Consider the following 22318-nt stretch of genomic DNA (forward strand, 5'->3'; position numbering starts at 1 on the left):
GTGGCTATCACGCCCTTCTCGGACGAACCGCATTCGCAAAGTTCAATGCGGTGCCGCACTACGCATATCTCAAGATCAAGATGCCAGGCCCTCGAGGAGTAATTACGGTCAATGGAAACACCGAACGCTCCCTCCGTACGGAGGAGCATACGGCGGCTCTCGCAGCGGAGGTACAAAGTAGCCTTCTCAGGCAATTCTCCAATCCGGCCATTAAAAAGCCAGACACTGCCAAGCGCGCCCGGAGTAACCCACAGCAGGACCGCCTGGCACATTCTGAGCAAGCGTAGCAATGCGGCCCCAACCCCAGCTCTCGCGATATAGCGAAACCAGTGCCTCGCGTACATAACTACGCCCTTGAAATACCATGGGCACAGGGGAAGGGGCACAATAACGGCACACCCAAAATATGGCTTAAAACGTACTAGGGGCTGCCGGATTCTTTTTTTTAATTTTTTCTTACTTTTAGGACTCCATACTTCGGACGACCTGTTTGGTAATTCGACTGCCGCACAAACGATGCAAGATCCAGGGAGGCAGACAAGCCATGCCGCATTATGGAACTCCCAGGTGGTCTCTGTTACGAGCGGTATACCTGTTTTGAATACAATTCCGCGGCCTGCCCCTGGTCAGGACATGTTAAATAGTCCAATATCTTTTTGCTTATCGCACTATTTGTATCATTCGGCTTTGATAAATAGCCTCTCTATAAACAATGCATAGCTTTTTGTCTATTTTTCGCATTATCCTCTTTTCACATATATGTTTATTAAATGACATGATTGCACCCGTACATCATGGTACGGCAAACACGCCAGGGGCTTCAGTACCCCTCATTATGGTGTGAGAAGTCCGTACACTTCCACAAGTGCGGCACCCCGAACTTATAGCACTATATGCATCGGCTCCAAATCATGATTTGGGTCAATAGATGGGTTTGCCCGGCTCCTATGTTTTGGTGCCTTACGTTCCGCTATATCGGCTAAGGTAGCACTAGGAGAACCACTGCGATTGTGCCCCGGTTCAGCTGGGTTAAGCACCTCAGTTGAGAAAGCTAAAACTGACTGTCATGATGAGGCGAGAGACCGGTCGCTGTTCGAGAGGTTTTTCGAGTCCCTAAAGACTTATGCCGCTTCGAGCGAGGAGCTGGCTTTGTCCGGCCAAGGCGTGGATAGCGCCCCAAACTCGGTCTTCCGAACTAGGGGCTTCGCTGAAATTTAAAATTATAGAGTTCTATGGCTAAGTGAGAGTGTTCAAGCATTATAGTCCGATTGCCTGGTTCGTTGTGCTGAGCGCCTCCCTCGAAGGACCCAACTATGGGAAAAAGAGTGCTCAGGTTTATCCCGAACACCCCAGCACTAGTGGCATGGGGGCAGAAGCCGACGACTGGCCATCTCTCAATTTTTTGATAATCGGCCACACATAAAGTAATATTTTAAATTCAATAAGCATTGCTTAGCGCATATGAACAAGTTTTCAGCGCTCAGGATAAACACGAGCGAGTTCATTCAAAAATCACATCCTTGGTACATTCATCCGCCACAAGGCGGGCACCTACAAGAACATCCTTGTAGTAGTTCTCGGGCTTGCGATGCTCCTTCCCCGGCGGTGGCCCGTCCTTCACAAGCTTCTCACCGTCCAGCTTACCCCAGTGCACCTTTGCATGGGCAAGGGCCCAACGGGCACCTTCGATGCAGACGGAGCGCTTGATGACCTCGAGCCTCGGACAGGCCTCCACCAGCCGCCGCACCAGCCCGAAATAGCTCCCAGGCAGGGCCTGTCCGGGCCACAACCGAACTATGAAGCCCTTCATGGCCTGTTCGGCTGCCTTGTGGAGCTCGACCAGCTGGACGCTCAAGGGCACAGGGTGTCCGGCCTCAGAATACTGAGACCAGAACACCTTCTCCGTCGAGCTGCCCTCTTCAGCTCGGTAGAATGCGGCGGCGGCGGATATGCTGCGGGGAAGATCTGCGAATGCCCCTGGAGAGCTCCGGATTCGGGTAAGTAACAAGTAGTTTACTTTTATATTTCTGCTTTGCATAAAGAATGCCTTACCCGCTGCTATCTTCCTCATCTCCTCCAACTCTTGGAGGGCCTTTTGGGCTTCGGCCTTGGCAGACTTGGCAGTCTCAAGGGCCGTTGCGAGCTTGGATGCTTGCACCTTTGACTCAAGCTCCAAACTCTCATGTTTTTTCATGAGAGCCTGAAGCTCTTGCTGAACCTCGCCGACCTGAGCCCCAAGTCTGTCTCGCTCGGTGCGCTCCGCGGCTGTTTTCTTTTCGGCCTTAGACAGTGCCTGCTTAAGGGTCGCCACCTCAGTCGTGGCCCCTACAATAAGCAGTACAATCCTGTTATCTTTTTGCAATCACGCCTTTTTATAGGCACTTTTTCTGTAAGGTATTTCTTACCTTCTTTCTCCTCAAGCCGCCGCTTGGCAAGGCCGGGCTCTTGCTCGGTCCGCTCGAGGTCCTGCTTCAGGACACCCACCTTCGCAGTCAGTGCGGCGGTGGATAGCAGCGAAGCCTCCATATGCATATTGACTCTTTTTTGTTAGACTCCTGCGATATTTGATAGATCCTCTATTTGGCTTTTCTTTCCGAACGCCAAACAGAGCATCAGGGGCGACTGTCTATGCGGTAATATTTTTACATATTTTTACTTACCTCGAAGCCTGTTAGGAGGCTAGCGCAAGCTTCAGTCAGTCCGCTCTTGACGGACTGAACATTCTGGATCACCGTACTCATAATAGTACGGTGCCCCTCATCGATGGAGGCGCCGTCGAGCACCTCCAGCAGATTGTCCGGCACCTTCGGTTGGACGGAGGCCGCCGGCTCAGAAGGCTTGCTCCTCTTGGAAGGAGTTCGCCTACCGCGGTCCGGAACTATGGAAGATTCCGGCGCGGTGTCCGGCACAAAGCCGGACTTGGAGCCCTAGGGGGCCTCCCTTCAGTCCTGGAGTCCGGGAGGTTGCCTTGCGGCTCCTCCGGGACCACCTCCTCCTGCCCCGGAGCTTGTCGTGACACCACTTCGGCGTCGTCTGCAGTGCGGGGGGAGACAGCGGGCGAAACTGAGTTCACGTCCGATGAGTCCAAGGAGCCGCCCGACGATTCGTTGAATTCGGCCCGGGGCGGGCTGCATAATTACGTTCGACATTAGGGAAAGCTGTGCAACAAAGGAACATCATGAGTTGCTCTGATATCCGAACTTACAATTTCGCCGGACGCTTGGCCTTGTTTGGCCACTCCTCTCCGCCCTCTTCGGCGTCGGGGGAGTAGTCCGGCGGAGGGGTCTTCCTTTTCCTAGACCCCTCGGCCTTCCCCGTTGGGGCGGCCTTCCTCTTCTCTCCTCCCTCCGCTGGGGGGGAGAGTTTTCTTCTTCCTCCTCCTCGTTTTCACGGGAAGAGGGCGTCTCAGACTCGTCGGATGACGAGTCCGACACCACCATGTTACGGGCACTCTTTCGAGTCCCCGTGGTCTTCTTCTTCTTGGCCTTCTTCTCCGGCACCACATAAGGCGCCGGAACCAGCAGCTTCACTAGTAGAGCTGGGGCTGGGTCTTCGGGCAGCGGAGCCGGACGGTTAATCGGTCCGGATATCGCTCGCCAAGCCTGTCAAAGGTAAGGGAGTTTAGATCTCGCATAGAGTCAAACTATGAAAAAAGCTTAACATCCTGTAAAAGGTGAAGATAGCTTACCTCGCTAGCGTGACGCTGCGAGCTGTATCCACGGTCCTCGGAACCGGATGCGGGAGCCTCGGCGCCCTTGAATAGCACCTTCCAGGCATCTTCGTACGTCGTGTCGAAGAGCCTGCTAAGGGTTTGGTGCTGCGCCAGGTCAAACTCCCACAGATTAAAATCCCGTTGTTGGCACAGGAGGATCCGGCGGATGAGCATAACCTGGATTACATTAACAAGCCAGATTGGCTTGTTCACCAGGGACTGGATGCATGTTTGCAATCTGGTCACCTCTTTTTCGTCACCCCATGACAGGCCCGTCTCTTTCCAGGACATAAGCCGCGTGGGGGTCTGGATCGGAACTCGGGGGCTGCGATCCAGTTCGGATAGCGTGGCTCGGTGATGTAAAACCACCCGGATTGCCACCCCTTTAGGGTCTCCACAAAAGAGCCCTCGAACCATAGGACGTTGGCCATCTTGCCTGCCATGGCGCCTCCGCACTCCGCCTGGCTGCCGCGCACCACCTTGGGCTTGACGTTGAAGGTCTTGAGCCAGAGGCCGAAATGAGGGCTGACGCGGAGGAAAGCCTCGCACACGATGATAAATGCCGAGATGTTGAGGATGAAGTTCGGGGACAAATCATGGAAATCCAGGCCGTAGTAGAACATGAGCCCCCGGACAAATGGGTGGAGTGGAAACCCTAGTCCGCGGTGGGGAGAAGCTGCCCCTTTTTGGGAAGCCGGTGCGCGATGTCCTTAGACAGGTATCCGGCCTTCCTTAGCTTCTTGACTTGGCCCTCCGTAGCGGAGGAGACCATCCACTTGCCTCCCGCTCCGGACATTGTTGGAGAAGGTTGAGGTGGGATGTGCGGGCTTGGGCGCTGGAGCTCGAGTGCGCAGGAGATGGATAGGCAAAGGAGGAAGAAGGCGTAGGTAAAAAGGTGGATCCTTATCCCCTTATATGAGCGGATGCGGTTGTGCGTCCCCACCTGCCTAGTAAAACTCGCTTGCCTCCCAAGCGCCGTGATAAGTGGTGCGGTTGGGTTACCCACGTTCGTATTGATGAGAATCCCATAAAAGGGGGGGTACACGATCTCTGCTTTGACAAGACGTGCCAAGGAAACCGCCTCGCAAAACACGCTAAGGTGGAAAAGTGAAAACGATTCGAGTGAAGGACTTGGCTGTAGTGTGATGACGCACTGCGGAATACGTCAGTAGATTTGATTTGTGTTAATATTATTCTCTCTATGGCAATATGTGGAAGCTTATTTTGCAGAGCCGGACACTACTCTTGGTGTTTACAATCTTCTATGAAGGACTTGGAGGAGGAACCCGCCTTGCAATGCCGAAGACAATTTGCACGCCGGACTCGTCGTCATTGAAGCCTGGTTCAGGGGCTACTGAGGGAGTCCTGGATTAGGGGGTGTTCGGGTAGCCGGACTATACCTTCATCTGGACTCCTGGACTATGAAGATACAAGATTGAAGACTTCGTCCCGTGTCCGGATGGGACTTTCCTTGGCGTGGAAGGAAAGCTTGGCGATGCGGATATTCAAGATCTCCTACCATTGTAACCGACTCTATGTAACCCTAACCCTATCCGGTGTCTATATAAACCGGAGGGTTGTAGTCCGTAGGCAATCAACTCCATATACAACAATCATACCGTAGGCTAGCTTCTAGGGTTTAGCCTCCTTGATCTCGTGGTAGATCTACTCTTGTACTACCCATATCATCAATATTAATCAAGCAGGACGTAGGTTTTTACCTCCATCAAGAGGGCCCGAACCTGGGTAAAACATCGTGTTCCCTGCCTCCTGTTACCATCCGGCCTAGACGCACAGTTCGGGACCCCCTACCCGAGATCCGCCGGTTTTGACACCGACAACGGGCGTGGGTAACCCAACCGCGCCATCAATTGCGGCGCTTGGGGGATAAGCGAGTTTTACCAGGCAAGTGGGGACGCTTAGTTTTGTCCGCCCATATAAAGGGATAAGGATTCACCTTTCTATCCACGCCTTCTTCCTCCTCTGCTCATCTGCTCCCGCACACTCGAGCTCTAGCGCCCAAGTCCTCACTTCCATCTCAACCTTCTCCAACCATGTCCGGAGCGGGAGGCAAGTGGATGGTCTCCTCCGTCACGGAGGGAGACGTCAAGAAACTGAGGAGAGCCGGATACCTGCCCGACGGTATCGCGCACCAGCTCCCAAATGAGGGGCAGCTCATCCCCACCCCCGAGCCCCTTGAGAGGGTGGTATTCCTCACCCATTTCCTCTGTGGACTAGGATTCGCTCTCCATCCCTTCGTCTGGGGGCTCACGTTTTATTACGACCTGGATTTCCACGATCTCGCCCTGAACTTCATCCTCAACATCTCGGCGTTCATCTTCGTGTGCGAGGCCTTCCTCCGCATCAAGCCCCACTTCGGCTTATGGCTGAAGACCTTCAATGTCAAGCCGAAGGTAGTGAGTGGTCGCCAGGCGGAGTGCGGAGGAGCCATGGTGGCAAGATGCCCAACATCACATGGCTCGAGGGCACCTTCGTTGATACCATAAAGGGGTGGCAATCGGGGTGGTTCTATATCACCGAGCCGCGCGACCCCGCATGGGTGGCGGCCCTCGAGTTCCGATCTGGCATCCCCATGCGGCTCACCTCCTGGAAAGAGAAGGGCCTGTCCTGGGGTAATTCAAAAGAGCCGACCGGACTCCAGTCATGTATTCAGAACATGGTGCACAAGAAGCTCAAGCTTGTCAAAATAGTCCAGGTTATGCTCATCCGCCGGATACTCCCGTGCCAACAACGGGAGTTTACCTTGTGGGAGTTCAATCCGGCGCAGCACCGAACTCTGAACAGGCTCTTTGATACGACTCATGAAGATGCCTGGAGGGTGCTGTTCAAGAGCGTTGAGGTCCCTACCCCCATTACTGAGGATCGCGGATTCAGCGCGAAGCGCCATCCCAGTGCGGTAAGTTGTTTTACCTTTCATAGGATTCTTATTTTTATATAGATTGACTCTATGCGGGATCTAAACTCCCGTAATTTTGACAGGACTGGCAGAAGATGGCCGGACAGATCGACTGTCCGGCTCCCTTGCCCGAAGGCCCCGCAGACGCTCTTCTGACGAAGATGCTGGCTCTGGCCCCTTATAAGGTGCCGGAGAAGACCAAGAAGGCCAAGGGAGCTCGAAAGAGTTCCCGACGCCAGGCGTCGTCGGACTCACCGTCCGATGACTCTGCGGCGCACTCTTCCCCCGAAGACGAGGAAGAGGAAGAAGAGGCTCCCCACCGACTGGGGGAGGCAAGAAAAGGATGGCCGCCCCAACTGGGGAGGCCGGAGGGTCCAAGAAGGGAAGGACTCTCCTTCTAGACAGCTCCACCGCTGCCGATGAAGGTGGAGACGAGTGGTTGCCCAGGGCGAAGCCCCAGGGGAGATCGTAAGTATTCGGATACCAAAGTAACCCATAGGATTCCTTTGTCGCATTGCTTTCCCTAACGCCGAACTCAATTGTGCAGGCCGCCCCGGACCAATATCGAGGTATCCTCGGACGGCTCCCTGGGCTCGTCAGACATGGATAGCTATCCAGTCCCGACCGCCACCTCCCCTCATCCAGCCAACGACGCCGAGGTGCTGTCTCAAGAGGCACCAAATCGAGGGGGAACAATCCCGGAGGCGCCTCGAGGCGACCTTCCAAACTCTGGGAGCCGAGGGGACGGGGTCCCCGAGAGCTCCGAGTTCAGCCCTCAGCCGAACACCACGCCGGACCCTCCAATGGTTCCGAGCTCGGGCGAGCAGTCCCCTTCTAAGGGGGGCGAGACGCCTGTGCCGGTGACTTCTGTCCATCCAGAGGCGCCGGACACTATGTTGGAAGCGCTTCGCAGTGCTTCCATCAAGGAGGAGCACCGCACTATCATGAGTGCGGTGATCCAGAAGGTTCAGTCCGCCAAGAGTGGATTGACTGAAGCCTGTACTAGCCTTCTAACAGGCTTCGAGGTAAGTGTTTTAAAATGTAGTAGAAGTGTTACCGCATAGACAGTAGCCCCTGATGCTTTGTTCGGTGTTCACAAAGAAAAGCCGAACAGAGGATCAAATAATATCGCAGGAGTCTAATATAAGTATGTCAATATGCATATGCATATGCATATGCAGGCTTCGCTGCTAGCGTCCGCCGCACTAACTGCGGAGGTCGTCGTACTGAAGGAGGCCCTCGAGGGGTCCCAGAAGGAGCTCGGCCTTGCTAAGAGGCAGCTCGAGGAGAACAAGGGTAAGTAATACCCCGTCTGTAGATGAGAAAAAGGACGCGATTACTAAATGACAGGATCATTGTATGTTTGCCAAGGGCCACGACCGAGGTGGCGACCCTGAAGCAAGCGTTGTCCTAGGCCGAAGAAAAGGCGGCCCAGGAGCGCACCGAGCGAGAGGGGCACGAGGCTCGGGTGGGCAAGGTGCAGCAAGAGCTCGAGGCTCTCGTGACAAAGCACGAGGCGTTGGAGCTTGACTTGAAGACGAGAGAGTCTGAGCTTGCCACGGCCCGTGACAGCGCGAAGAATGCCAAGGCCGAGGCCCAGAAGGCCCTTCAGGAGATCGACGCGATGAAGAAGATAGCGGCGAGTAAGGCTTTCTATATGCAAAGCAAGCATGTAAAGGTGCATTACCGATTACTTACCCGAATCCGGAGCTCTTCAGGAGCATTCGCAGATTTGCCTCGCAGTGTGTCCGATGCCGCATTATTCTACCAGGCCGAGGACGGAAGCTCGACGGAGAAGTTGTTCTGGTCTCAGTATGTTGAGGCCGAACATCCGGTGCCAATGAGCGACCAGCTGAAGCAGATGGCCGAGCTACATAAGGCGGCCGATCAGGCCATGAAGGGCTTCATAGTCCGGTTGTGGCCTGGCGACGCCCTTTCGAACAGCTTCTTCGGCCTGGTGAGGCGGCTTGTGGATGCCTGCCACCGGCTGGAGGTCGTCAAGCGATCCGTTTGCATTGAAGGTGCACGTCGGGCCTTCGCCCGTGTAAAAACGCAGTGGGTCAAGCTAGATGCCGTGAAGCTGATCAAGGAGGGGCCGCCGGAGGGCAAGGAGCACCGCCACCCCGAGATGTACTACGAGGGTGTTCTGCCGGGCGCCCGTCTTATCGCAGATGAGTGTTCGCAAAATGTAATATTTGAATGAGAGTTGCTCGTTTTGTCCTATATGTATGAAAACTTGTATCGTATTCGCTATGCAACGCTTGTGTGAATTTAAAATATTACCTTCTATTTGGCTGTTTATCCAATCTGAGAGATGACTAGTCCTCGGCTTCTGCCCCCATGCCACGAGTGCCGGGGTGTTCGGGATAAACCTGAGCACTCTTGTTCCCATGTTTGGGTCCTTTGAGGGAGGTGCTCAGCACAACGAACAAGGCAACCGGACTAATAATGCGTTATCACTCTCACTTAGCCATAGAATTCTATAATTTTAAATTTCGGTGAAGCCCCTGGTATTCGGAAGGCCGAATTCGGGGCACGATACATGCCTATAAGCCGGACGGAGCCGGCCCCTCGCCCTAAGTGGCATAAGTCTTTAGGGACTCGAAAAACCTCGCCGAACAGCGACCAGTCTCTCGCCTTATCATGACAGTCAGTTTTAGCTTTCTCTACTGAGGTGCTCGGCCCGGCAGAACCGGGGCACAATCGCAGTAGTTCTCGTAGCGCTACCTTAGCCGATAGAGTTGAACGTAAGGTACCAAAACATAGGAGCCGGGCAAACCCAACATTTGACCAAAGACATGATTCGGAGCTGATGCATATAATGCTATAAGTTTGGGGTGCCGCACTTGTGAAAGTGTTCAGACTTTTCACACCATATTGTGGGTACGTAAGCCCCTGGTTCATTGGCCGTACCAGAGTGTACGGTTGCTAGGCGTTATTAATGAACACATAGATATGTATATATATATATATATATATAACAAAAATGCGATAATAGTCGTAATGTCATGTATTGTATATTGAAAAATTGCATTAAAGTAGAGTGATACAGATAGTGTAATAAGAAAAAGAGTAGGACTATGTCCCTTCCAAGGGCGGGCTGAGGAATTATATGAAATCTGTAATCCACCTGGGAATTCCGTAGTTGTCGGCCTCCTTGGTTGTTGTGTCATGTGTTCGGCAATAGAGCTGCCGGACAGTGTTTCCAGAGATTGAAGTCCTGAAAGAAAAAGAAAAATAACCAAACGGGAAGCCCCTGGTGCGGTTTAGGCCACGTTTTGGGCCGTGTCGTAGTTGTGCCTCCCCCTTCCCATCTGTGCCCATGGTATTTTTAGTGCGTAATTATGTACGCGCGGCACGAACAACGCCGTTGGGCTGGGATTGGGGTGGCCGCCGTATTGCTACGCGAGCTCCGATCGTGCTAGGCGGTCTGTTTGCCGATTGCCCCGAGCGCGCTTGAAGGTGTCCGGGCTTTGAAACGCCGAACTGGTAGATTGCCTTGAGAGGCTGCTTTGCGCTTCTGCTGCGAGGGCCGCGGTGTGCTCCTCTGTTCGGAGAGAGCGCTCTGTGTTTCCATTGACTGTAATAACTCCGCGAGGTCCTGGCATCTTGAGCTTGAGGTATGCATAATGTGGTACCGCATTGAATCTAGAAAATGCGGTTCATCCGAGCAGCGCGTGATAACCACTGCGGAATGGGACTATATCGAAGATTAACTCTTCGCTTCGGAAGTTATCCGGGGATAAGACCACTTCCAGTGTAATTGAGCCTGTGCAGTGGGACTCTACGCCTGGAATGACGCCTTTAAAGGTCGTTTTTGTGGGTTTTATCCTTGAGGGGTCTATACCCATTTTGCGCACTGTGTCCTGATAAAGCAGGTTCAGGCTGTTGCCGCCGTCCATAAGGACTCGAGTGAGGTGAAATCCGTCAATGATTGGGTCTAGGACCAGTGCGGCGAATCCGCCATGACGGATACTGGTGGGATGGTCCTTGCGATCGAAGGCGATCAGACAGGTGGACCAAGGGTTGAACTTTGGGGCGACTATCTCCAACGCATATACGTTCCTGAGCGCATGCTTCCGCTCCCTCTTGGGGATGTGGGTTGCGTATATCATGTTCACCGTCCGCACTTGCGGGGGAAACCTCTTCTGTCCTCCAGTGTGCGGCTGCCGGGGTTCTTCCTCGTCATCGCTATGCGGCCCCTTGTCCTTGTTTTCGGCAATTAACTTGCCGGCCTGCTTGAACACCCAACAATCCCTGTTGGTGTGATTGGCTGGCTTGTGTGGGGTGCCGTGTATTTGACACGAGCGATCGAGTATACGGTCCAAGCTGGACGGACCCGGCGTACTTTGTTTGAATGGATTTTTCCACTGACTGGGTTTAGAGCCTTTGAATCCCGCATTGACTGTTGTATCCTCAGTACTTTCGCCATTAATGCGACGCTTATGCTTGTTGCGACGTGACCTGCTATTGCCGTCCTTGGTATCTAGGGTACCATGGTTCTTTGATATGTTATTACTGCGAGCCAACTAGCTGTCTTCTCCCGCACAAAAGCGGGTCATGAGCGTCGTGAGGGCTGCCATAGATTTTGGCTTTTCCTGACCAAGGTGCCGGGCTAGCCACTCATCTCGGATGTTGTGCTTCAATGCCGCTAAGGCCTCCGAATCCAGACAGTCGACGATTTGATTTTTCTTTGTAAGGATCCGAGTCCAGAATTGCCTGGCCGACTCTTCTGGCTGCTGAATTATGTGGCTCAAGTCATCGGCCTCTGGTGGTCACACATAAGTGCCCTGAAAGTTGTTGAGGAATGCGGCTTCCAGATCTTCCCAACAGCTAATGGAGTCCGCTGGCAAGCTATTAAGCCAATGCCGCGCTGGTCCTTTGAGTTTTAGTGGGAGGTACTTGATGGCGTGTAAGTCATCTCCGCGGGCCATGTGGATGTGGAGGAGGAAGTCCACAATCCATACCGTGGGGTCTGTAGTGCCGTCGTATGATTCAATGTTTACAGGTTTGAAACCTTCTGGGAATTGATGTTCCATTACTTCGTCTGTGAAGCATAAGGGGTGTGCGGCGCCTCTGTATTGGGCTATATCGCGACGCAGCTCGAATGGTTCCTGCCCGCTGTGTTCAGCCCGGCCGGATTTGCTTTTATTGTATCCGGCGTGACGTTTATCGTCTGGTAGAGTGGTGCACCCACATGATCCGTGGATCGATCTTGAATGCTTTGCTTTGTCCTCCAATATGTCTCGCAGGTCTGGCGTATCTCCCCATGCCTTTTTATTTGGATGGCGTTGGGGTGGAGGTTGAGCTTTTGGCTAGAATGCCTCTCTATCGCGGCCACGAGGTGGCCGATCGGCTGTTTCATACGCTTCTTCCTCCAGTCAGGGAAGTAACCTGCGCCTTGGATAACTCTTGGAGGGACGCTCGAGTTTATATTGCTCGGCCGCGAGGACTTCAGTCCATTTGTCAGCTAGCAGATCTTGATCAGCTTCAAGCTGCTGCTGCTTTTTCTTCAGGCTATTTGCCGTGGCCATAAGCCTGCGCTTGAAGCGCTCTTGTTTGACGGGATCCTCTGGTACGCCGAATTCATCGTCGCCGAGGCTTGCCTCGTCTTTGGAGGGGGGCATGTAATTGTCATCCTCCTCCTCTGCGCCGGCCACTCTCTCAGGAGAGCTGGCTCCTTCATCCTCCTGCTCTAAATCTTGCTGGAGGGGGTTGTTGTTGTCTTCGGCGCTATCCGAAGTGTTATTATCTCCTGCGCCGGTATCACCACTTTTTCTTTGGCGGGATTTAGAGCGGCGCCGCTGACGTCGGCGCTTGGGTTGCTTCCTGGAGGGGTCATCCTCCGCTATCTCGTCGCCGTTTCCTTCATTGGGTGTATCCACCATGTATACGTCATACGACGAGGTGGCTTTCCAGTGCCCTATAGGTGTTGGTTCATGTTCGTCTCCTACATCGTTGTCCATACCGTCGTTGTCTTCGGAGTCGAAGTCGAGCATGTCGGTTAAATCATTGACAGTGGCTACAAAGTGGGTGGTGGGTGGGCGTCGAATTACTTCGTCGTCCGCATCCCAGTCCTGTTGGCCATAATCCGGCCAGGGCACTCCTGACAAAGAGAGAGAGACCTTAGTGAATTCAGTATGTCGCCGAAGGGCGAGTGCTGAAAGATATCCGCATCGGTGAATTCCATGATCGGCGCCCAATCGGATTCGATTGGCAGGGGCGCGGATGGTTCGGGGTCTGGAGGAGAGTCCGGCACCTTGGAGTCACGGGCTGCGCAGAGGATTATGCTGGTTTTTGGCTCGATCGCCGTCGAGACTGCAGCCCCTGATCGGTGTCTAGCCACCCGTCCTCGATTAGCGCAGCTGGCTCCGAGCTAAGGGTCGGAGCTGATGCGGGCGTGGCCTCTGGGGTACCGTCCGGTGGCAGAGCTAGGTCATACCCATCGCGACAGTGCGGCGCGCCCGGTTGTGGCTCGAATCCGTCGAAGATCAAGTCCCCACGGATATTGGCCGTGTAATTCAAACTTCCAAATCTGACCTGATGGCCAGGGGTGTAGCTTTCAATCTGCTCCAGATGGCCAAGCAAGTTAGCCCGCAGTGCAAAGCTGCTGAATAAGAAGATCTGTCCGGGGAGAAAAGTCTCACCCTGGACCGCATCGCTATCGATGATAGTAGGAGCCATCAAGCCTAACGGCGACGACACAGAGGAACTCTCAATGGAAGCACCAATGTCGGTGTCAAAACCGGCGGATCTCGGGTAGGGGGTCTCGAACTGTGCGTCTAGGCCGGATGGTAACAGGAGGCAAGGGACACGAAGTTTTACCCAGGTTCGGGCCCTCTTGATGGAGGTAAAACCCTACGTCCTGCTTGATTGATATTGATGATATGGGTGTTACAAGAGTAGATCTACCACGAGATCAGAGAGGCTAAACCCTAGAAGCCAGCCTATGGTATGATTGTATGTTGTGATTGTTGTCCTACGGACTAAAACCCTTCGGTTTATATAGACACCGGAGAGGGTTAGGGTTACACAAGGTCGGTTACAAAGGAGGAGATATCCATATACGTATTGCCTAGCTTGCCTTCCACGCCAAGTAGAGTCCCATCCGGACATGAGACGAAGTCTTCGATCTTGTATCTTCATAGTCTAACAGTTCGGCCAATGGAGATAGTCCGGCTGTCCGGAGACCCCCTAATCCAGGACTCCCACAAGTAGCGAGGGGTATAAACCTGCGCTACAACTAAGTTGATAGTACTAGCGCGGTTTTATACCCCTCGCTACTACTAAGTACGAGGTAGGTGAAGTCCCCATATCCTCAGCCGAATCCCTCCTCTCTCCCTCACTCTCCCCCGTCTCTACATAGGCTCTCCTATGGTGCTCCTATCCAAGCACACCTCCTCCTCCATGGCGCCCAACGAGTTCACCTCCCCATGTCGCTGGCGTCGAGGAGCTCGCTCGTCATCCCCCTCATCTCGATGCCACCACGACGGAGCACCTCAGCACCGGCGACCATCCCCGCTGCTACCTCCATCTCCTTCATCCCTCCCTTGTTTTTCTTTCTCCCTCTCCCCCTCTGGATTGACTCACCCTCCCGTGTCCTTATCCATGCATGTCATTGCCATGGACAACCAGGAGCTGACTGCCTTGGCTGCGAAGAGGATACCCACGCCGCCGCCTTGCTCGGCCATGGATCCTGGCCCTGCGCAGCAGCCGCCGCAGGATCTGGTCTCCTGCCGCCCTTCTGCACCTCCGGCGACCCCTGTCGGCGCTGGATCGAACCATTGCTGCCATTGATAGCACGCATGGGATCGAGAATTTTTTTGTTTTTGAAATTAATAGTAGGAGCATAGGTAGCACACATGCTACTACTACAAGTTAGCTGTAGTGCCGTAGTAGTAGCGCGGGCACCCGCGCTACTATTAGTTGTTTAACCTGCGCTACTACTAGGCTTTTTCCTAGTAGTGTTATGTCGTCTCCTACAGCCACTCATTACATAAATCTCACTACTAGTTGTCTTCCATGCATGTCAGATATAATTGCACACACTGAGTTATCCACAAGAACCTCACGGAGCAATGTAACGGCCAACAAACTTGACATCAATGATACCCAATATGATGGAACATGTAAAGGCAGTTGTTTAGAAGACTTGCAGAAAGATGATGAATCCTATTCACCCCACAAGGTCCTTGCTCAAACTTGGCCCGTGATACGGGTACAACATGCATATAATGTCATGGAGTGCATCTACTCTGTTGCAATGCCATGTGCTTAGCCTGCTGATCATGCATGTAAATATGTCATGCCTTCCTTATTTTGAGTACCTATTCCATTCACGATAACATGTATTCAAATTCAAGTACTGTCATTCTACTCTATCGCAATGCCATCTTCTTAGTTTGGACATCATGCTTCTGAATATCTTATGCATTGTTATTCATAAGTATGTACTTCATCTGTCTACCATACCATGATTTTTTTTACATTGAAGTGATGTTCTAGTGGTCTGTTGCAATGCCATCTTAGTTTCCCAATCATACATGCATATGTTGCCTTAGTGTTTTTCTGTATGTATTCCGCTAGCATACAGTTTTACATCCAACTAGTGTTTTTTACACTGTTGTCCTTTCGTAACCCTAGCTCTTACATCATACTCCCCCTGTCCGGATTACATGTCGTAGAAATGGATAAAAATGGATCTATCTAGTACTGAAATACGCCTAGACCCATCCATTTATTTCCGTATGGAGGGAATACATGTCAATATGTCATGCCTTTCTATTCTTAAGTACCTATTCCATCTCTCTTCTGTAGGATGTTTTATAATTGAAGCACCACTCTTCTATATAAGGCATGCAAGGGGAAGACGGCTATGTTAGAATCCGAAGGGTTACAAACCAGGTCTTTGCAAAAGATTCAAACGCCAAGAGATAGTAAACCAACTACAGTTTTCATAGATACTGCTCCAGCATAGAGAAACCCAAATCCTACTGATAATAAGCAGATTCTAGTGGCCAAAGAACTAGTACGCTCTAGCTAGCAAAAATATGTCAACTCCATTCTAAGGAGCGTGTGCGTATCCTCGCATCATTAAATTTTATAGCATTCTAATCATATTTTTACATGTTTCTTACCCATCTCTCTTTTAGAAAATAAGCTTAAACGATAGTAGACTTTCTGCACTGGGATTGTATTCGAGGAAAGTATCTTGCAGGGATTCTCTCTGCTTCAATGCTCATGTAAGTACCTCTTGTATATCACTATATTTTTACATCAGCATGTATTTTGTTAATCAGTATGAATCCAACCTTTATCTGATCTAAGTTTAGTTGTAGCAAAATGTATAATTAAAGGCGACAATGTTGATTTTTGTAAGGAAAACTGCCTGGTAATTTTGCATACAGAGCTGCATGAGTGTACTATCTCATATCATGCACATTACTAAATTATAGTGCTTCTCTGGTTACCATTCATTCATTGTGTCAATGTTGCTTTCGTATTACCTTACCTGGCTGATGATAGTTGTGCCATATTGTGTTAATTTGGTGTAGGCTGGTGTGGTCTAGTTGCCCAAATGTTTGTTGTGCCAATGTTGCTTTCCTATTATCTGACCTGGCCAATGATAGCAATGCTAGTGTGTTAATTTGGTGCAGGCTGCTGAAGATAAGAAGACAAACTCTGAAAACAGCAAGGCAACCCCATTGTTTATTTCCAATAAATCTAGGCCAGGTAATATGGCAATAACTCTTGATTAATCTGTTCGGTTCCCCTCCTAATTTATGTTATGATGTAGTGGTCGAGACACTCTCCACTATCAATAATACAAGCCTGCCAAAATCGCCTTCTAAATCTGTTTAATTTCCTCTATCTCAAATGCAACAGAAAAAATGTATTTTTGTGAACCAATTACTGGCCGAAGCAATGATGGAAATGGTGGAGGAATCAAAGGTGCACATTCTTGCGCAACAAGAACTGATCAATGTTTTCAGAGATAGTGTAGAGAAGCAAGAAGAACTTGGCCACATGCTTATGGGCGTCATCCACGCTGAGGTTGCAGATTGTGACGTTGTAGATCGTTAGGTTCTGTTCATTTATTTGCACTGGCATCAATCTTTGATTGCCCAGTGGATGTAATTTCCTGTAATATATGCTGGATGTGCAACGACTTTCCCTGTATACCGTGCCTTTGCTTAGCACGCCTCACATTCCATCTAAATGGTTGCTAGGAAGATAAAAAAGCACTGAAATTATTAGTTACATGAACGTTCATGGGCCCTATATGAAGGAAGTAGCCCACTGCCCTTAATGAGCATCCCTAATGGGCTCGTAGGGGCCAAAATTCTCATAGGCCTTTGATTGATCGATTTTGGTGTTGTGCATAATTGCTCGTCGTAATGGGCTCAAATTATCTAATTGGGCCTACAGACATGTTTGAACTTTAGTGGGCCCATTAAGTTAATGGGCCGCTACCATGCCAAAAGTTAATGGTCGGTCCCGTTACCTCCCGGGTCGTTAACAGGCCGACATCGAAGCGGGCAACATGTGGGCCCATTTGATTTCACGGGCTGCTAACAGACCGATACTATGGTCGGGCTACATATGGCCGAACTATACTGTGGGCCTTTAGTAGGCCAAAAGAGACAACGGGCTCGTACTAGACCATGAAGAGCATGGGCCGCTAAGAGGCTGAAAGTCAGGTTGTACCGTATATGGCCCAACTGTGTTGTGGGCCTTTAGCAGGCCGAAAGGGAAACTGGGCTGGTATTGGACCATGAAGAGCATGGGTCATTAAAAGGCTAAAACTCAGGTCCGACTGCAAATGGCCCAACTCATTTATGGGCCGTCAACAGGCTGAAAGACACACCGAGCCAGAAATTGGCCCAACACCTAAATGGGTCGCAAAAAGGGCGAAAGACATGCATCCTGAAAATTAGCCCATCCCTTGAATGGGTCGTTAACATGTCGAAACCACATCGGGCCAATATTGAGAACAAATATATAGTGGGTTGTTAACGTGCTCGAACTGGCGATGGACTGCAATGGTGTCAAATCGTTAATGGGTCGTTGACAGGTCGAATTTGCACATCTCATATGGGCCGTGGGCTTAAATGGAGCTGACACAAGTAGGCCTTATATGGGCCGGCCTGCTAATTTTTACTGGGCCGGCCTTTTTCACCGGAATGGGCCACTGTTGGGCCGTGCCACGTGTCATCGTATCACAGGCGCCTCCTGTCCAATGAGTGGATGACATCTGTCCCAATGGTGAGCCAACACGTGTTTCCTCCCGCCAATGAGAATTTTACACGTGGAAAATCCCCATTGGTCCAGGCTGTTAACAGGTTATCGGATCCAAACCAAACCCGATAGCTTAACGGCAACCCATTATGGTGGATGCCACGTGTCGGTTACCCTTGACGAAAGCACTTCCATGATGTGCCATTTATCGTCATGGAAGTGGACACTTCCGTGATGATAATTTTGGTAATGTCATGGAACACTTCTACGACAACACAGGTATGACTATCTTGATTCTGTCAAAAAATGATAATGGATGTACATGCATGACAGAAAACGTGACCTACTATGACAAACACGTATCATCACAGAAGTGTATTTTTTGTAGTGATTGATTTCGAGTCGACGCCTTAACACGGGTGGGTTGCTTGGTTTTATGGGAATGAGGCAGCTTTTTGGGTTTGGGGACCAGTGGAGATATGTGTAGAACAAAAAATAGTGGACGTAGGTTCGACCGAAAGGCAATGATGCAAGGGCCCCGCATTTTTATATACCCACGGCTGCATGAAATTTGCTAATCAAAATAATGCATAAAAGTTCCTCCAAAAACATCTATAACTAATGGGAAGTGAATGTATGCTTAAAATGAAAATGTAGCACAAAGCGAAAAAATGAATTGCAGTTAAAAGAATGACATTTCTAACAAAAATGTGAATGTGAACTACATATGTGTGCACCTGACCAACACATACATTGTCAATACAAAATCTAATGCAAGAAATAACTTAGGAGTAACATGCACAAATTGATGATGTGGTGCTTGCATGCATACAGTACAAAAAAATTTGATTTATGACTTGCATGCATGACGTATTCTTGTGGAATAGTTGCATGTCCAGGAAAAAGCTACTAGTGGGTTGTACTAGCTATTTAGGAATGGAAGATGTATACATGGAAGTTGTAGGGAAAGAGATGACATGTATCTCAATTCCTATGACTAGGGATTGGAAAAGAGATGTCATTTGGTTCACGTCATAGGAACTTTGCTATTGAATATAGACATGACATGTATCTCAATTCCTATGAGGAGGGATTAGAAAAGAGATGTCATTTGGTTCACATCATAGGAACTTTTCTATTGAATACACACTAATGTTTATTTTCCTTTGAAATTGTGGGAGTATAGGAATCCATTCATATGAACCAAGTGGCTCTAAAGCTATAAAAATTATATCATGTTTATTTTCCTTTGAAATGTGGAGTATATGAATCGATTCCTATGAACCAATTGGCTCTAAAGGAAAAATCATATAAAAATCATATCATATACAGTTCCTATGAAATTCCTCCACACCAAAGGATGGTTGAAATTGCTGCAGGTGATTGTCAAACCCTGCATTTTGTAACACTCCATTTGCATTAATAAAGCATGAAAATTTGGACCAACAAAAACTTTTGCATTATTTGGCTTTTTATTTTGGAGTTGGTTTTTCTCTCTGTGATTTTCAAGTGCTCTACAAAGTCAACAATTTCACCCTATATATTTCATCTCCTTGCCCCAAACTTCTGCCCAATGATCATGCCATGTGTATAGTGCAATGTAGTATTTTCTTACAAAAATAATTTGGCCAAAAAGTATTTTCTAAAATTAGATTTCCAAAAACCCTTGAATTGAGATTTGCACTGCAAGTACTTAATTAAGGGCAGAAAAAATATTTCCAAAAATAGGTTTGACTCCTATTAGATATAGGATACCCAGAAACCACAAACAGATAATTTTAAAAGTTATTTTCCTATTTTATTTAAAGGCTTTTTCTTAAGGCCAGAAATGGTCTTTAATAGGGAAAAATTATTTTATTGATTCAAAAATATTTGACAAAAATCAGGGAAACTCAGTGGGCATATATTTCCCATATATAAGAGTTTCAACATATGGTCATGATCAAAATATTGGACAAAACCTCTCAAAACCATTTCTGCCCCTTTTAAGGATTTGAAATATTTCTCAAGGAAATATTTTCATAAAAATCCAAGAAAAATCCAGCAAGTCACAAATGCATGTTGTGACCACCTTGCAAAGCCTCAAGTTAATTAAAGTCATTTTGGTTCACCAAAAAGCCCCAAAACCCTCTCTGACCAGAACCAAATTTGAACAAGTTTGTACTACCAACTTTCTCACTTTGATCCCAACTTTTGTGAGCATGTACAGATGGCCTAATGAGGCCACTACACCAAGTAGTGCATCAAGGAGAAGTGTTATGCTCAACTAGATCTACACAAGTCTATTTCTGCTAATTTCTAGATTTTACCAAAGTTACACAGGAAACTTTTCCCAACTGAGCTCAAATTTGGTGGCACACCCTATTTCTAAGTGTCATTCCATCCTGTTAAGTATCATGGCAATTGGAGTTCATTTGCTTGCCAAAACATTTATCAAACACCTTCTGCCATTTTTCCAAAAACACCATTTTGACCCCTTCCACTAATCTCCTTGAGCTCAACTTTTTACCACAGCTCCTCCTAGACCTCTTCTACCTCCAGTAGCAATGGCTGCATCTCAGATCAATAATTGAGGGGTGAAACCACCTCTTTTACCTCTCTGGACAGCCCTTGCACCCCTCTTCCTCTCCTCCCTCCTCACTCCACTCGCCACCCAAGGCATCCAAGGCTTTCCCCACATTCTTTACTCCTTCCTAGAGCTACCAGACATGCTTGTCCGTGCCCACTTTGCCAAAAAAATGGCATGCCGGCCATTTGCACGCTCTGGAGCGTGCTACAGTGCGCTCCCGGACTGTAGCCGCCCCCTGCCAACCACCTCCGGCCACCTCGGCTCTCCCCCTCACGCCAGCCGATGCTCCTCGACGTCCGCAGCACGCTACGCCTCTGTCCCCCTCCTCTTTCTCCCTCCTGCTGCCCTTGCTCGCACGCGCGCCGGTCGCCCGCGAGCCCCAATGAGCGGCCTCACACGTGCGGCGTCTCTGACCCCTTCCCGCTCTCTCCCTTAGCTCCCCTCGGCGTAGTCCACGCCCAGGAACACCCCAGACACGGCGCCAGCTCCTCCCGAGCCCTGCAGCGACGAGCGTGAGCTCGCCGGCGCACGGGTCTACTGGACCTCGCCGTTCGCCTATTTAAAGGCCTCCCCGAGCCCTCCTCTCCTCACCACTCGCTCTCTCACTCCCCTAATCATCCCCCTGCACCCCCAGTTCGTCTCCAGAGCCGCCCGAGCTCAAGATCGAGCTCGAGCTCCGCCTCTTCGGCTCGCCGGAGTTCGCAAGGTTCAGGCTTCCCCCGCTCCTCCTCTGCCCCGATCTGAAACCGCCTCCTCCCACTGATCATTTCCCCTCTCTTCCCCGCCTCGTTTGCAGCCGGAGTCGGCCGGAACCGTCGGCACCCGAAGCTCCTCCGCGGCAAGACCTCGTCGCCGGTGAACCAGGCAACTCTGGTGACGTCCACCACCTCCACCCGAACGGCGACACGACGCTGAGCCCAGCCGTGCCCTCGCCCGACCTCGCCGTGCCCTGCATCGTCACCGGTGAGCTCGCCAGCTGCCTGGACTCAGGGTTAGGGATGACAGGCGGGCCCCGCCTGTCAGCCTCTCCCCTTCATCGCCCCCCTCTCTCTCGCTGACGCCTGGGCCCCGCCCGTCAGGTTTAAACTCGGCGCGCGCGCGTGCACCAGTGCGCTGGGCCGCCTCTCTGGCTGGGCCTGCTGCGCTGCGGCTGTTCTGGCCCAGCAGGCACAGTGCTCCTTCCCCTTTTTCTTTTTCAGTCACTTTGGTGGATTGCCTTCATTACTTCCTCGTTGATACCTGCATTGTGCATCACCCTACCTTCTTATGAGGGTTATGCCGGTGGGAGTAGATAGGATGCTAAGTAGTGCTACGCAAAGGGACGGGTATATGCATGGTGATGGAGACACAGTATTTTCAAAAGACTTTTCGAAAACCCCATCGGGTGCCACTTATGCCTGAGGGAGACAATGAGATGGGTAACCACTTGATGACGAAGTGGTGTACCGAGGCAAGTGTGTGTTGTTTTCGAAAACGGATTAGATTTAAGATTTGTCGACTGCCCCAACCTTACATGCGCAACCACTCTACCCTTATATGGGAAAGGGCATTATTGATTACCTAGGCCGATACTAGCTTGGAGCCCGCATTACTAGTGACGGGGGAGAGTTGGTGCTCTCTCTCGGGACGGGGTCGTGCCGGGTAGGGCGGCCATGACTGTCTTCACAGGGCACCAGACACACCGTTGGTACCCCGTGCTTGTGGTATGTGATGAAAATGGGAGCGAGGCTCCACAATTTTAAGATGTGAAATGTTGGGCACGGGGGTTACTGCCAATCGAGTGGACTCTATGTTAGTGTCGTCTAGGGAAATATAGTGATCGGGTGCTTACCCCGGGTACTTGAGGTACCGCGGGTCGTGGATGACAGGAAGTTCCCTGGAT

This window comes from Triticum urartu, chromosome 6A, assembly GCF_056163025.1.
Source record: "Triticum urartu cultivar PI428250 chromosome 6A, HENAU_Tu73, whole genome shotgun sequence".
Lineage (NCBI taxonomy): Eukaryota > Viridiplantae > Streptophyta > Magnoliopsida > Poales > Poaceae > Triticum > Triticum urartu.